Source organism: Dendrobates tinctorius, unplaced genomic scaffold (assembly GCF_039654945.1).
Source record: "Dendrobates tinctorius isolate UK_male_01 unplaced genomic scaffold, ASM3965494v1 ptg000011l, whole genome shotgun sequence".
Taxonomy (NCBI): Eukaryota; Metazoa; Chordata; class Amphibia; order Anura; family Dendrobatidae; genus Dendrobates; species Dendrobates tinctorius.
Window position 1 is genome coordinate 119,307,290 of NW_027361679.1, and position 10,625 is coordinate 119,317,914.

General features: G+C 51.3%; 16 pseudogenes; all 16 read left to right on the plus strand.

Moving 5' to 3' along the window:
* Positions 1 to 824: 824 nt before the first annotated feature.
* LOC141053096 (5S ribosomal RNA) lies at positions 825 to 943 on the plus strand (annotated as a pseudogene).
* Positions 944 to 1,019: 76 nt separating this feature from the next.
* LOC141053314 (5S ribosomal RNA) lies at positions 1,020 to 1,138 on the plus strand (annotated as a pseudogene).
* Positions 1,139 to 2,375: 1,237 nt separating this feature from the next.
* LOC141057272 (5S ribosomal RNA) lies at positions 2,376 to 2,494 on the plus strand (annotated as a pseudogene).
* A 469-nt stretch (positions 2,495 to 2,963) lies between these two features.
* Positions 2,964 to 3,082, plus strand: LOC141053325 (5S ribosomal RNA; annotated as a pseudogene).
* Positions 3,083 to 3,935: 853 nt separating this feature from the next.
* LOC141055849 (5S ribosomal RNA) lies at positions 3,936 to 4,054 on the plus strand (annotated as a pseudogene).
* Positions 4,055 to 4,719: 665 nt separating this feature from the next.
* Positions 4,720 to 4,838, plus strand: LOC141051419 (5S ribosomal RNA; annotated as a pseudogene).
* Positions 4,839 to 4,915: 77 nt separating this feature from the next.
* On the plus strand, positions 4,916 to 5,034 carry LOC141053336 (5S ribosomal RNA; annotated as a pseudogene).
* Positions 5,035 to 5,495: 461 nt separating this feature from the next.
* LOC141057278 (5S ribosomal RNA) lies at positions 5,496 to 5,614 on the plus strand (annotated as a pseudogene).
* Positions 5,615 to 5,887: 273 nt separating this feature from the next.
* On the plus strand, positions 5,888 to 6,006 carry LOC141058751 (5S ribosomal RNA; annotated as a pseudogene).
* Positions 6,007 to 6,082: 76 nt separating this feature from the next.
* LOC141053347 (5S ribosomal RNA) lies at positions 6,083 to 6,201 on the plus strand (annotated as a pseudogene).
* Positions 6,202 to 7,438: 1,237 nt separating this feature from the next.
* Positions 7,439 to 7,557, plus strand: LOC141057282 (5S ribosomal RNA; annotated as a pseudogene).
* A 469-nt stretch (positions 7,558 to 8,026) lies between these two features.
* Positions 8,027 to 8,145, plus strand: LOC141053358 (5S ribosomal RNA; annotated as a pseudogene).
* Positions 8,146 to 8,418: 273 nt separating this feature from the next.
* LOC141055854 (5S ribosomal RNA) lies at positions 8,419 to 8,537 on the plus strand (annotated as a pseudogene).
* A 273-nt stretch (positions 8,538 to 8,810) lies between these two features.
* On the plus strand, positions 8,811 to 8,929 carry LOC141058678 (5S ribosomal RNA; annotated as a pseudogene).
* Positions 8,930 to 9,202: 273 nt separating this feature from the next.
* On the plus strand, positions 9,203 to 9,321 carry LOC141053369 (5S ribosomal RNA; annotated as a pseudogene).
* Positions 9,322 to 9,986: 665 nt separating this feature from the next.
* LOC141053380 (5S ribosomal RNA) lies at positions 9,987 to 10,105 on the plus strand (annotated as a pseudogene).
* The last annotated feature ends 520 nt before the right edge of the window (positions 10,106 to 10,625 follow it).

A 10,625-nucleotide genomic window follows, 5' to 3' on the forward strand; every position in this document is an offset into this window, starting at 1 on the left:
TTCCGAGTTTATCCTTCTTGAAAAAAACGTCAGAGATGGCACGCTTCTGTCAACGGCCATTCTAAGCTGAATATGCATGCCCTCGTCAGATTGCAGCCGCTAAGCAGCTTGAGGCCGGGCCAGTACCGGCATGGGAGACTGGCTGGGAATCCCTGGTCCTGTTGACATTTTGTACGTTTTATTTCCAAGCTTGCCCTTCCGAGTTTATCCTTCTTGAAAAGAACGTCAGAGATGGCACACTTCCGTCAATGGCCATTCTAAGCTGAATATGCATGCCCTTGTCAGATTGCAGCCGCTAAGCAGCTTGAGGCTGGGCCAGTACTGGCATGGGAGACTGGCTGGGAATCCCTGGTCGTGTTGACATTTTGTACGTTTTTTTTCCAAGCTTGCCCTTCCGAGTTTATCCTTCTTGAAAAGAACGTCAGAGATGGCACACTTCCGTCAATGGCCATTCTAAGCTGAATATGCATGCCCTTGTCAGATCGCAGCAGCTTGAGGCCGGGCCAGTACCGGCATGGGAGACTGGCTGGGAATCCCTGGTCCTGTTGACATTTTGTACGTTTTATTTCCAAGCTTGCCCTTCCGAGTTTATCCTTCTTGAAAAGAACGTCAGAGATTGCACACTTCCGTCAATGGCCATTCTAAGCTAAATATGCATGCCCTCGTCAGATCGCAGCTGCTAAGCAGCCTGAGGCCGGGCCAGTACCGGCATGGAAGACTGGCTGGGAATCCCTGGTCCTGTTGACATTTTGTACGTTTTTTTTCCAAGCTTGCCCTTCCGAGTTTATCCTTCTTGAAAAAAACGTCAGAGATGGCACGCTTCCGTCAACGGCCATTCTAAGCTGAATATGCCTGCCCTCGTCAGATCGCAGCCGCTAAGCAGCTTGAGGCCGGGCCAGTACTGGCATGGGAGACTGGCTGGGAATCCCTGGTCCTGTTGACATTTTGTACGTTTTTTTCCAAGCTTGCCCTTCCGAGTTTATTCTTCTTGAAAAAAACGTCAGAGATGGCACGCTTCCGTCAACGGCCATTCTAAGCTGAATATGCATGCCCTCGTCAGATCGCAGCCGCTAAGCAGCTTGAGGCCGGGCCAGTACCGGCATGGGAGACTGGCTGGGAATCCCTGGTCCTGTTGACATTTTGTACGTTTTATTTCCAAGCTTGCCCTTCCGAGTTTATCCTTCTTGAAAAGAACGTCAGAGATGGCACGCTTCTGTCAACGGCCATTCTAAGCTGAATATGCATTCCCTCGTCAGATCGCAGCCGCTAAGCAGCTTGAGGCCGGGCCAGTACCGGCATGGGAGACTGGCTGGGAATCCCTGGTCCTGTTGACATTTTGAATGTTTTTTTTCCAAGCTTGCCCTTCCGAGTTTATCCTTCTTGAAAAGAACGTCAGAGATGGCACGCTTCCGTCAACGGCCATTCTAAGCTGAATATGCATGCCCTCGTCAGATCGCAGCAGCTTGAGGCCGGGCCAGTACCGGCATGGGAGACTGGCTGGGAATCCCTGGTCCTGTTGACATTTTGTACGTTTTATTTCCAAGCTTGCCCTTCCGAGTTTATCCTTCTTGAAAAAAACGTCAGAGATGGCACGCTTCCGTCAACGGCCATTCTAAGCTGAATATGCATGCCCTCGTCAGATCGCAGCCGCTAAGCAGCTTGAGGCTGGGCCAGTACCGGCATGGGAGACTGGCTGGGAATCCCTGGTCCTGTTGACATTTTGTACGTTTTTTTTCCAAGCTTGCCCTTCCGAGTTTATCCTTCTTGAAAAAAACGTCAGAGATGGCACGCTTCCGTCAACGGCCATTCTAAGCTGAATATGCATGCCCTCGTCAGATCGCAGCTGCTAAGCAGCTTGAGGCCGGGCCAGTGCCGGCATGGGAGACTGGCTGGGAATCCCTGGTCCTGTTGACATTTTGTACGTTTTTTTTCCAAGCTTGCCCTTCCGAGTTTATCCTTCTTGAAAAGAACGTCAGAGATGGCACGCTTCCGTCAACGGCCATTCTAAGCTGAATATGCATGCCCTTGTCAGATCGCAGCAGCTTGAGGCCGGGCCAGTACCAGCATGGGAGACTGGCTGGGAATCCCTGGTCCTGTTGACATTTTGTACGTTTTATTTCCAAGCTTGCCCTTCCGAGTTTATCCTTCTTGAAAAGAACGTCAGAGATGGCACACTTCCGTCAATGGCCCTTCTAAGCTGAATATGCATGCCCTCATCAGATCGCAGCCGCTAAGCAGCCGGAGGCCGGGCCAGTACCGGCATGGGAGACTGGCTGGGAATCCCTGGTCCTGTTGACATTTTGTACGTTTTTTTTCCAAGCTTGCCCTTCCGAGTTTATCCTTCTTGAAAAAAACGTCAGAGATGGCACGCTTCTGTCAACGGCCATTCTAAGCTGAATATGCCTGCCCTCGTCAGATCGCAGCCACTAAGCAGCTTGAGGCCGGGCCAGTACCGGCATGGGAGACTGGCTGGGAATCCCTGGTCCTGTTGACATTTTGTACGTTTTTTTTCCAAGCTTGCCCTTCCGAGTTTATCCTTCTTGAAAAGAACGTCAGAGATGGCACGCGTCCGTCAACGGCCATTCTAAGCTGAATATGCATTCCCTCGTCACATCGCAGCCGCTAAGCAGCTTGAAGCCGGGCCAGTACCGGCATAGGAGACTGGCTGGGAATCCCTGGTCCTGTTGACATTTTGTACATTTTTTTTCCAAGCTTGCCCTTCCGAGTTTATCCTTCTTGAAAAGAACGTCAGAGATGGCACGCTTCCGTCAACGGCCATTCTAAGATGAATATGCATGCCCTCGTCAGATCGCAGCCGCTAAGCAGCTTGAGGCCGGGCCAGTACCAGCATGGGAGACTGGCTGGGAATCCCTGGTCCTGTTGACATTTTGTACGTTTTATTTCCAAGCTTGCCCTTCCGAGTTTATCCTTCTTGAAAAGAACGTCAGAGATGGCACGCTTCCGTCAACGGCCATTCTAAGCTGAATATGCATGCCCTCGTCAGATCGCAGCCGCTAAGCAGCTTGAGGCCGGGCCAGTACCGGCATGGGAGACTGGCTGGGAATCCCTGGTCCTGTTGACATTTTGTACGTTTTTTTTCCAAGCTTGCCCTTCCGAGTTTATCCTTCTTGAAAAAAACGTCAGAGATGGCACGCTTCCGTCAACGGCCATTCTAAGCTGAATATGCATGCCCTCGTCAGATCGCAGCTGCTAAGCAGCTTGAGGCCGGGCCAGTACCGGCTTGGGAGACTGGCTGGGAATCCCTGGTCCTGTTGACATTTTGTACGTTTTTTTTCCAAGCTTGCCCTTCCGAGTTTATCCTTCTTGAAAAGAACGTCAGAGATGGCAAACTTCCGTCAACGGCCATTCTAAGCTGAATATGCATGCCCTCGTCAGATCGCAGCCGCTAAGCAGCTTGAGGCCGGGCCAGTACCGGCATGGGAGACTGGCTGGGAATCCCTGGTCGTGTTGACATTTTGTACGTTTTTTTTCCAAGCTTGCCCTTCCGAGTTTATCCTTCTTGAAAAGAACGTCAGAGATGGCACACTTCCGTCAATGGCCATTCTAAGCTGAATATGCATGCCCTTGTCAGATCGCAGCAGCTTGAGGCCGGGCCAGTACCGGCATGGGAGACTGGCTGGGAATCCCTGGTCCTGTTGAAATTTTGTACGTTTTATTTCCAAGCTTGCCCTTCCGAGTTTATCCTTCTTGAAAAGAACGTCAGAGATTGCACACTTCCGTCAATGGCCATTCTAAGCTAAATATGCATTCCCTCGTCAGATCGCAGCTGCTAAGCAGCCTGAGGCCGGGCCAGTACCGGCATGGGAGACTGGCTGGGAATCCCTGGTCCTGTTAACATTTTGTACGTTTTATTTCCAAGCTTGCCCTTCCGAGTTTATCCTTCTTGAAAAAAACGTCAGAGATGGCACACTTCCGTCAACGGCCATTCTAAGCTGAATATGCATGCCCTCGTCAGATCGCAGCTGCTAAGCAGCTTGAGGCCGGGCCAGTACCGGCATGGGAGACTGGCTGGGAATCCCTGGTCCTGTTGACATTTTGTACGTTTTATTTCCAAGCTTGCCCTTCCGAGTTTATCCTTCTTGAAAAGAACGTCAGAGATGGCACACTTCCGTCAATGGCCCTTCTAAGCTGAATATGCATGCCCTCATCAGATCGCAGCTGCTAAGCAGCCGGAGGCCGGGCCAGTACCGGCATGGGAGACTGGCTGGGAATCCCTGGTCCTGTTGACATTTTGTACGTTTTTTTTCCAAGCTTGCCCTTCCGAGTTTATCCTTCTTGAAAAAAACGTCAGAGATGGCACGCTTCTGTCAACGGCCATTCTAAGCTGAATATGCCTTCCCTCGTCAGATCGCAGCCACTAAGCAGCTTGAGGCCGGGCCAGTAACGGCATGGGAGACTGGCTGGGAATCCCTGGTCCTGTTGACATTTTGTACGTTTTTTTTCCAAGCTTGCCCTTCCGAGTTTATCCTTCTTGAAAAGAACGTCAGAGATGGCAAGCGTCCGTCAACGGCCATTCTAAGCTGAATATACATTCCCTCGTCACATCGCAGCCGCTAAGCAGCTTGAGGCCGGGCCAGTACCGGCATAGGAGACTGGCTGGGAATCCCTGGTCCTGTTGACATTTTGTACATTTTTTTTCCAAGCTTGCCCTTCCGAGTTTATCCTTCTTGAAAAGAACGTCAGAGATGGCACGCTTCCGTCAACGGCCATTCTAAGCTGAATATGCATGCCCTCGTCAGATCGCAGCCGCTAAGCAGCTTGAGGCCGGGCCAGTACCAGCATGGGAGACTGGCTGGGAATCCCTGGTCCTGTTGACATTTTGTACGTTTTATTTCCAAGCTTGCCCTTCCGAGTTTATCCTTCTTGAAAAGAACGTCAGAGATGGCACGCTTCCGTCAACGGCCATTCTAAGCTGAATATGCATGCCCTCGTCAGATCGCAGCCGCTAAGCAGCTTGAGGCCGGGCCAGTACCGGCATGGGAGACTGGCTGGGAATCCCTGGTCCTGTTGACATTTTGTATGTTTTTTTTCCAAGCTTGCCCTTCCGAGTTTATCCTTCTTGAAAAGAACGTCAGAGATGGCACGCTTCCGTCAATGGCCATTCTAAGCTGAATATGCATGCCCTCGTCACATCGCAGCAGCTTGAGGCCGGGCCAGTACCGGCATGGGAGACTGGCTGGGAATCCCTGGTCCTGTTGACATTTTGTACGTTTTATTTCCAAGCTTGCCCTTCCGAGTTTATCCTTCTTGAAAAGAACGTCAGAGATGGCACGCTTCTGTCAACGGCCATTCTAAGCTGAATATGCATTCCCTTGTCAGATTGCAGCTGCTAAGCAGCTTGAGGCCGGGCCAGTACCGGCATGGGAGACTGGCTGGGAATCCCTGGTCCTGTTAACATTTTGTATGTTTTATTTCCAAGCTTGCCCTTCCGAGTTTATCCTTCTTGAAAAAAACGTCAGAGATGGCACGCTTCTGTCAACGGCCATTCTAAGCTGAATATGCCTGCCCTCGTCAGATCGCAGCCACTAAGCAGCTTGAGGCCGGGCCAGTACCGGCATGGGAGACTGGCTGGGAATCCCTGGTCCTGTTGACATTTTGTACGTTTTATTTCCAAGCTTGCCCTTCCGAGTTTATCCTTCTTGAAAAGAACGTCAGAGATGGCACGCGTCCGTCAACGGCCATTCTAAGCTGAATATGCATTCCCTCGTCACATCGCAGCCGCTAAGCAGCTTGAGGCCGGGCCAGTACCGGCATAGGAGACTGGCTGGGAATCCCTGGTCCTGTTGACATTTTGTACGTTTTTTTTCCAAGCTTGCCCTACCGAGTTTATCCTTCTTGAAAAAAACGTCAGAGATGGCACGCTTCCGTCAACGGCCATTCTAAGCTGAATATGCCTGCCCTCGTCAGATCGCAGCCGCTAAGCAGCTTGAGGCCGGGGCAGTACTGGCATGGGAGACTGGCTGGGAATCCCTGGTCCTGTTGACATTTTGTACGTTTTTTTCCAAGCTTGCCCTTCCGAGTTTATTCTTCTTGAAAAAAACGTCAGAGATGGCACGCTTCCGTCAACGGCCATTCTAAGCTGAATATGCATGCCCTCGTCAGATCGCAGCCGCTAAGCAGCTTGAGGCCGGGCCAGTACCGGCATGGGAGACTGGCTGGGAATCCCTGGTCCTGTTGACATTTTGTACGTTTTATTTCCAAGCTTGCCCTTCCGAGTTTATCCTTCTTGAAAAGAACGTCAGAGATGGCACACTTCTGTCAACGGCCATTCTAAGCTGAATATGCATTCCCTCGTCAGATCGCAGCCGCTAAGCAGCTTGAGGCCGGGCCAGTACCGGCATGGGAGACTGGCTGGGAATCCCTGGTCCTGTTGACATTTTGAATGTTTTTTTTCCAAGCTTGCCCTTCCGAGTTTATCCTTCTTGAAAAGAACGTCAGAGATGGCACGCTTCCGTCAACGGCCATTCTAAGCTGAATATGCATGCCCTCGTCAGATCGCAGCAGCTTGAGGCCGGGCCAGTACCGGCATGGGAGACTGGCTGGGAATCCCTGGTCCTGTTGACATTTTGTACGTTTTATTTCCAAGCTTGCCCTTCCGAGTTTATCCTTCTTGAAAAAAACGTCAGAGATGGCACGCTTCCGTCAACGGCCATTCTAAGCTGAATATGCATGCCCTCGTCAGATCGCAGCCGCTAAGCAGCTTGAGGCTGGGCCAGTACCGGCATGGGAGACTGGCTGGGAATCCCTGGTCCTGTTGACATTTTGTACGTTTTTTTTCCAAGCTTGCCCTTCCGAGTTTATCCTTCTTGAAAAAAACGTCAGAGATGGCACGCTTCCGTCAACGGCCATTCTAAGCTGAATATGCATGCCCTCGTCAGATCGCAGCTGCTAAGCAGCTTGAGGCCGGGCCAGTGCCGGCATGGGAGTCTGGCTGGGAATCCCTGGTCCTGTTGACATTTTGTACGTTTTTTTTCCAAGCTTGCCCTTCCGAGTTTATCCTTCTTGAAAAGAACGTCAGAGATGGCACGCTTCCGTCAACGGCCATTCTAAGCTGAATATGCATGCCCTCGTCAGATCGCAGCAGCTTGAGGCCGGGCCAGTACCAGCATGGGAGACTGGCTGGGAATCCCTGGTCCTGTTGACATTTTGTACGTTTTATTTCCAAGCTTGCCCTTCCGAGTTTATCCTTCTTGAAAAGAACGTCAGAGATGGCACACTTCCGTCAATGGCCCTTCTAAGCTGAATATGCATGCCCTCATCAGATCGCAGCCGCTAAGCAGCCAGAGGCCGGGCCAGTACTGGCATGGGAGACTGGCTGGGAATCCCTGGTCCTGTTGACATTTTGTACGTTTTTTTTCCAAGCTTGCCCTTCCGAGTTTATCCTTCTTGAAAAAAACGTCAGAGATGGCACGCTTCTGTCAACGGCCATTCTAAGCTGAATATGCCTGCCCTCGTCAGATCGCAGCCACTAAGCAGCTTGAGGCCGGGCCAGTACCGGCATGGGAGACTGGCTGGGAATCCCTGGTCCTGTTGACATTTTGTACGTTTTTTTTCCAAGCTTGCCCTTCCGAGTTTATCCTTCTTGAAAAGAACGTCAGAGATGGCACGCGTCCGTCAACGGCCATTCTAAGCTGAATATGCATTCCCTCGTCACATCGCAGCCGCTAAGCAGCTTGAAGCCGGGCCAGTACCGGCATAGGAGACTGGCTGGGAATCCCTGGTCCTGTTGACATTTTGTACATTTTTTTTCCAAGCTTGCCCTTCCGAGTTTATCGTTCTTGAAAAGAACGTCAGAGATGGCACGCTTCCGTCAACGGCCATTCTAAGATGAATATGCATGCCCTCGTCAGATCGCAGCCGCTAAGCAGCTTGAGGCTGGGCCAGTACCAGCATGGGAGACTGGCTGGGAATCCCTGGTCCTGTTGACATTTTGTACGTTTTATTTCCAAGCTTGCCCTTCCGAGTTTATCCTTCTTGAAAAGAACGTCAGAGATGGCACGCTTCCGTCAACGGCCATTCTAAGCTGAATATGCATGCCCTCGTCAGATCGCAGCCGCTAAGCAGCTTGAGGCCGGGCCAGTACCGGCATGGGAGACTGGCTGGGAATCCCTGGTCCTGTTGACATTTTGTACGTTTTATTTCCAAGCTTGCCCTTCCGAGTTTATCCTTCTTGAAAAGAACGTCAGAGATTGCACACTTCCGTCAATGGCCATTCTAAGCTAAATATGCATGCCCTCGTCAGATCGCAGCTGCTAAGCAGCCTGAGGCCGAGCCAGTACCGGCATGGGAGACTGGCTGGGAATCCCTGGTCCTGTTAACATTTTGTACGTTTTATTTCCAAGCTTGCCCTTCCGAGTTTATCCTTCTTGAAAAAAACGTCAGAGATGGCACACTTCCGTCAACGGCCATTCTAAGCTGAATATGCATGCCCTCGTCAGATCGCAGCTGCTAAGCAGCTTGAGGCCGGGCCAGTACCGGCATGGGAGACTGGCTGGGAATCCCTGGTCCTGTTGACATTTTGTACGTTTTATTTCCAAGCTTGCCCTTCCGAGTTTATCCTTCTTGAAAAGAACGTCAGAGATGGCACACTTCCGTCAATGGCCCTTCTAAGCTGAATATGCATGCCCTCATCAGATCGCAGCCGCTAAGCACCCGGAGGCCGGGCCAGTACCGGCATGGGAGACTGGCTGGGAATCCCTGGTCCTGTTGACATTTTGTACATTTTTTTTCCAAGCTTGCCCTTCCGAGTTTATCCTTCTTGAAAAAAACGTCAGAGATGGCACGCTTCTGTCAACGGCCATTCTAAGCTGAGTATGCCTGCCCTCGTCAGATCGCAGCCACTAAGCAGCTTGAGGCCGGGCCAGTACCGGCATGGGAGACTGGCTGGGAATCCCTGGTCCTGTTGACATTTTGTACGTTTTTTTTCCAAGCTTGCCCTTCCGAGTTTATCCTTCTTGAAAAGAACGTCAGAGATGGCACGCGTCCGTCAACGGCCATTCTAAGCTGAATATGCATTCCCTCGTCACATCGCAGCCGCTAAGCAGCTTGAGGCCGGGCCAGTACCGGCATAGGAGACTGGCTGGGAATCCCTGGTCCTGTTGACATTTTGTACATTTTTTTTCCAAGCTTGCCCTTCCGAGTTTATCCTTCTTGAAAAGAACGTCAGAGATGACACGCTTCCGTCAACGGCCATTCTAAGCTGAATATGCATGCCCTCGTCAGATCGCAGCCGCTAAGCAGCTTGAGGCCGGGCCAGTACCGGCATGGGAGACTGGCTGGGAATCCCTGGTCCTGTTGACATTTTGTACGTTTTATTTCCAAGCTTGCCCTTCCGAGTTTATCCTTCTTGAAAAGAACGTCAGAGATGGCACGCTTCCGTCAACGGACATTCTAAGCTGAATATGCATGCCCTCGTCAGATCGCAGCCGCTAAGCAGCTTGAGGCCGGGCCAGTACCGGCATGGGAGACTGGCTGGGAATCCCTGGTCCTGTTGCCATTTTGTATGTTTTTTTTCCAAGCTTGCCCTTCCGAGTTTATCCTTCTTGAAAAGAACGTCAGAGATGGCACGCGTCCGTCAACGGCCATTCTAAGCTGAATATGCATTCCCTCGTCACATCGCAGCCGCTAAGCAGCTTGAAGCCGGGCCAGTACCGGCATAGGAGACTGGCTGGGAATCCCTGGTCCTGTTGACATTTTGTACATTTTTTTTCCAAGCTTGCCCTTCCGAGTTTATCCTTCTTGAAAAGAACGTCAGAGATGGCACGCTTCCGTCAACGGCCATTCTAAGATGAATATGCATGCCCTCGTCAGATCGCAGCCGCTAAGCAGCTTGAGGCCGGGCCAGTACCAGCATGGGAGACTGGCTGGGAATCCCTGGTCCTGTTGACATTTTGTACGTTTTATTTCCAAGCTTGCCCTTCCGAGTTTATCCTTCTTGAAAAGAACGTCAGAGATGGCACGCTTCCGTCAACGGCCATTCTAAGCTGAATATGCATGCCCTCGTCAGATCGCAGCCGCTAAGCAGCTTGAGGCCGGGCCAGTACCGGCATGGGAGACTGGCTGGGAATCCCTGGTCCTGTTGACATTTTGTACGTTTTTTTTCCAAGCTTGCCCTTCCGAGTTTATCCTTCTTGAAAAGAACGTCAGAGATGGCACGCTTCCGTCAACGGCCATTCTAAGCTGAATATGCATGCCCTCGTCACATCGCAGCAGCTTGAGGCCGGGCCAGTACCGGCATGGGAGACTGGCTGGGAATCCCTGGTCCTGTTGACATTTTGTACGTTTTATTTCCAAGCTTGCCCTTCCGAGTTTATCCTTCTTGAAAAGAACGTCAGAGATGGCACGCTCCTGTCAACGGCCATTCTAAGCTGAATATGCATGCCCTTGTCAGATTGCAGCTGCTAAGCAGCTTGAGGCCGGGCCAGTACCGGCATGGGAGACTGGCTGGGAATCCCTGGTCCTGTTAACATTTTGTATGTTTTATTTCCAAGCTTGCCCTTCCGAGTTTATCCTTCTTGAAAAAAACGTCAGAGATGGCACGCTTCTGTCAACGGCCATTCTAAGCTGAATATGCATGCCCTCGTCAGATTGCAGCCGCTAAGCAG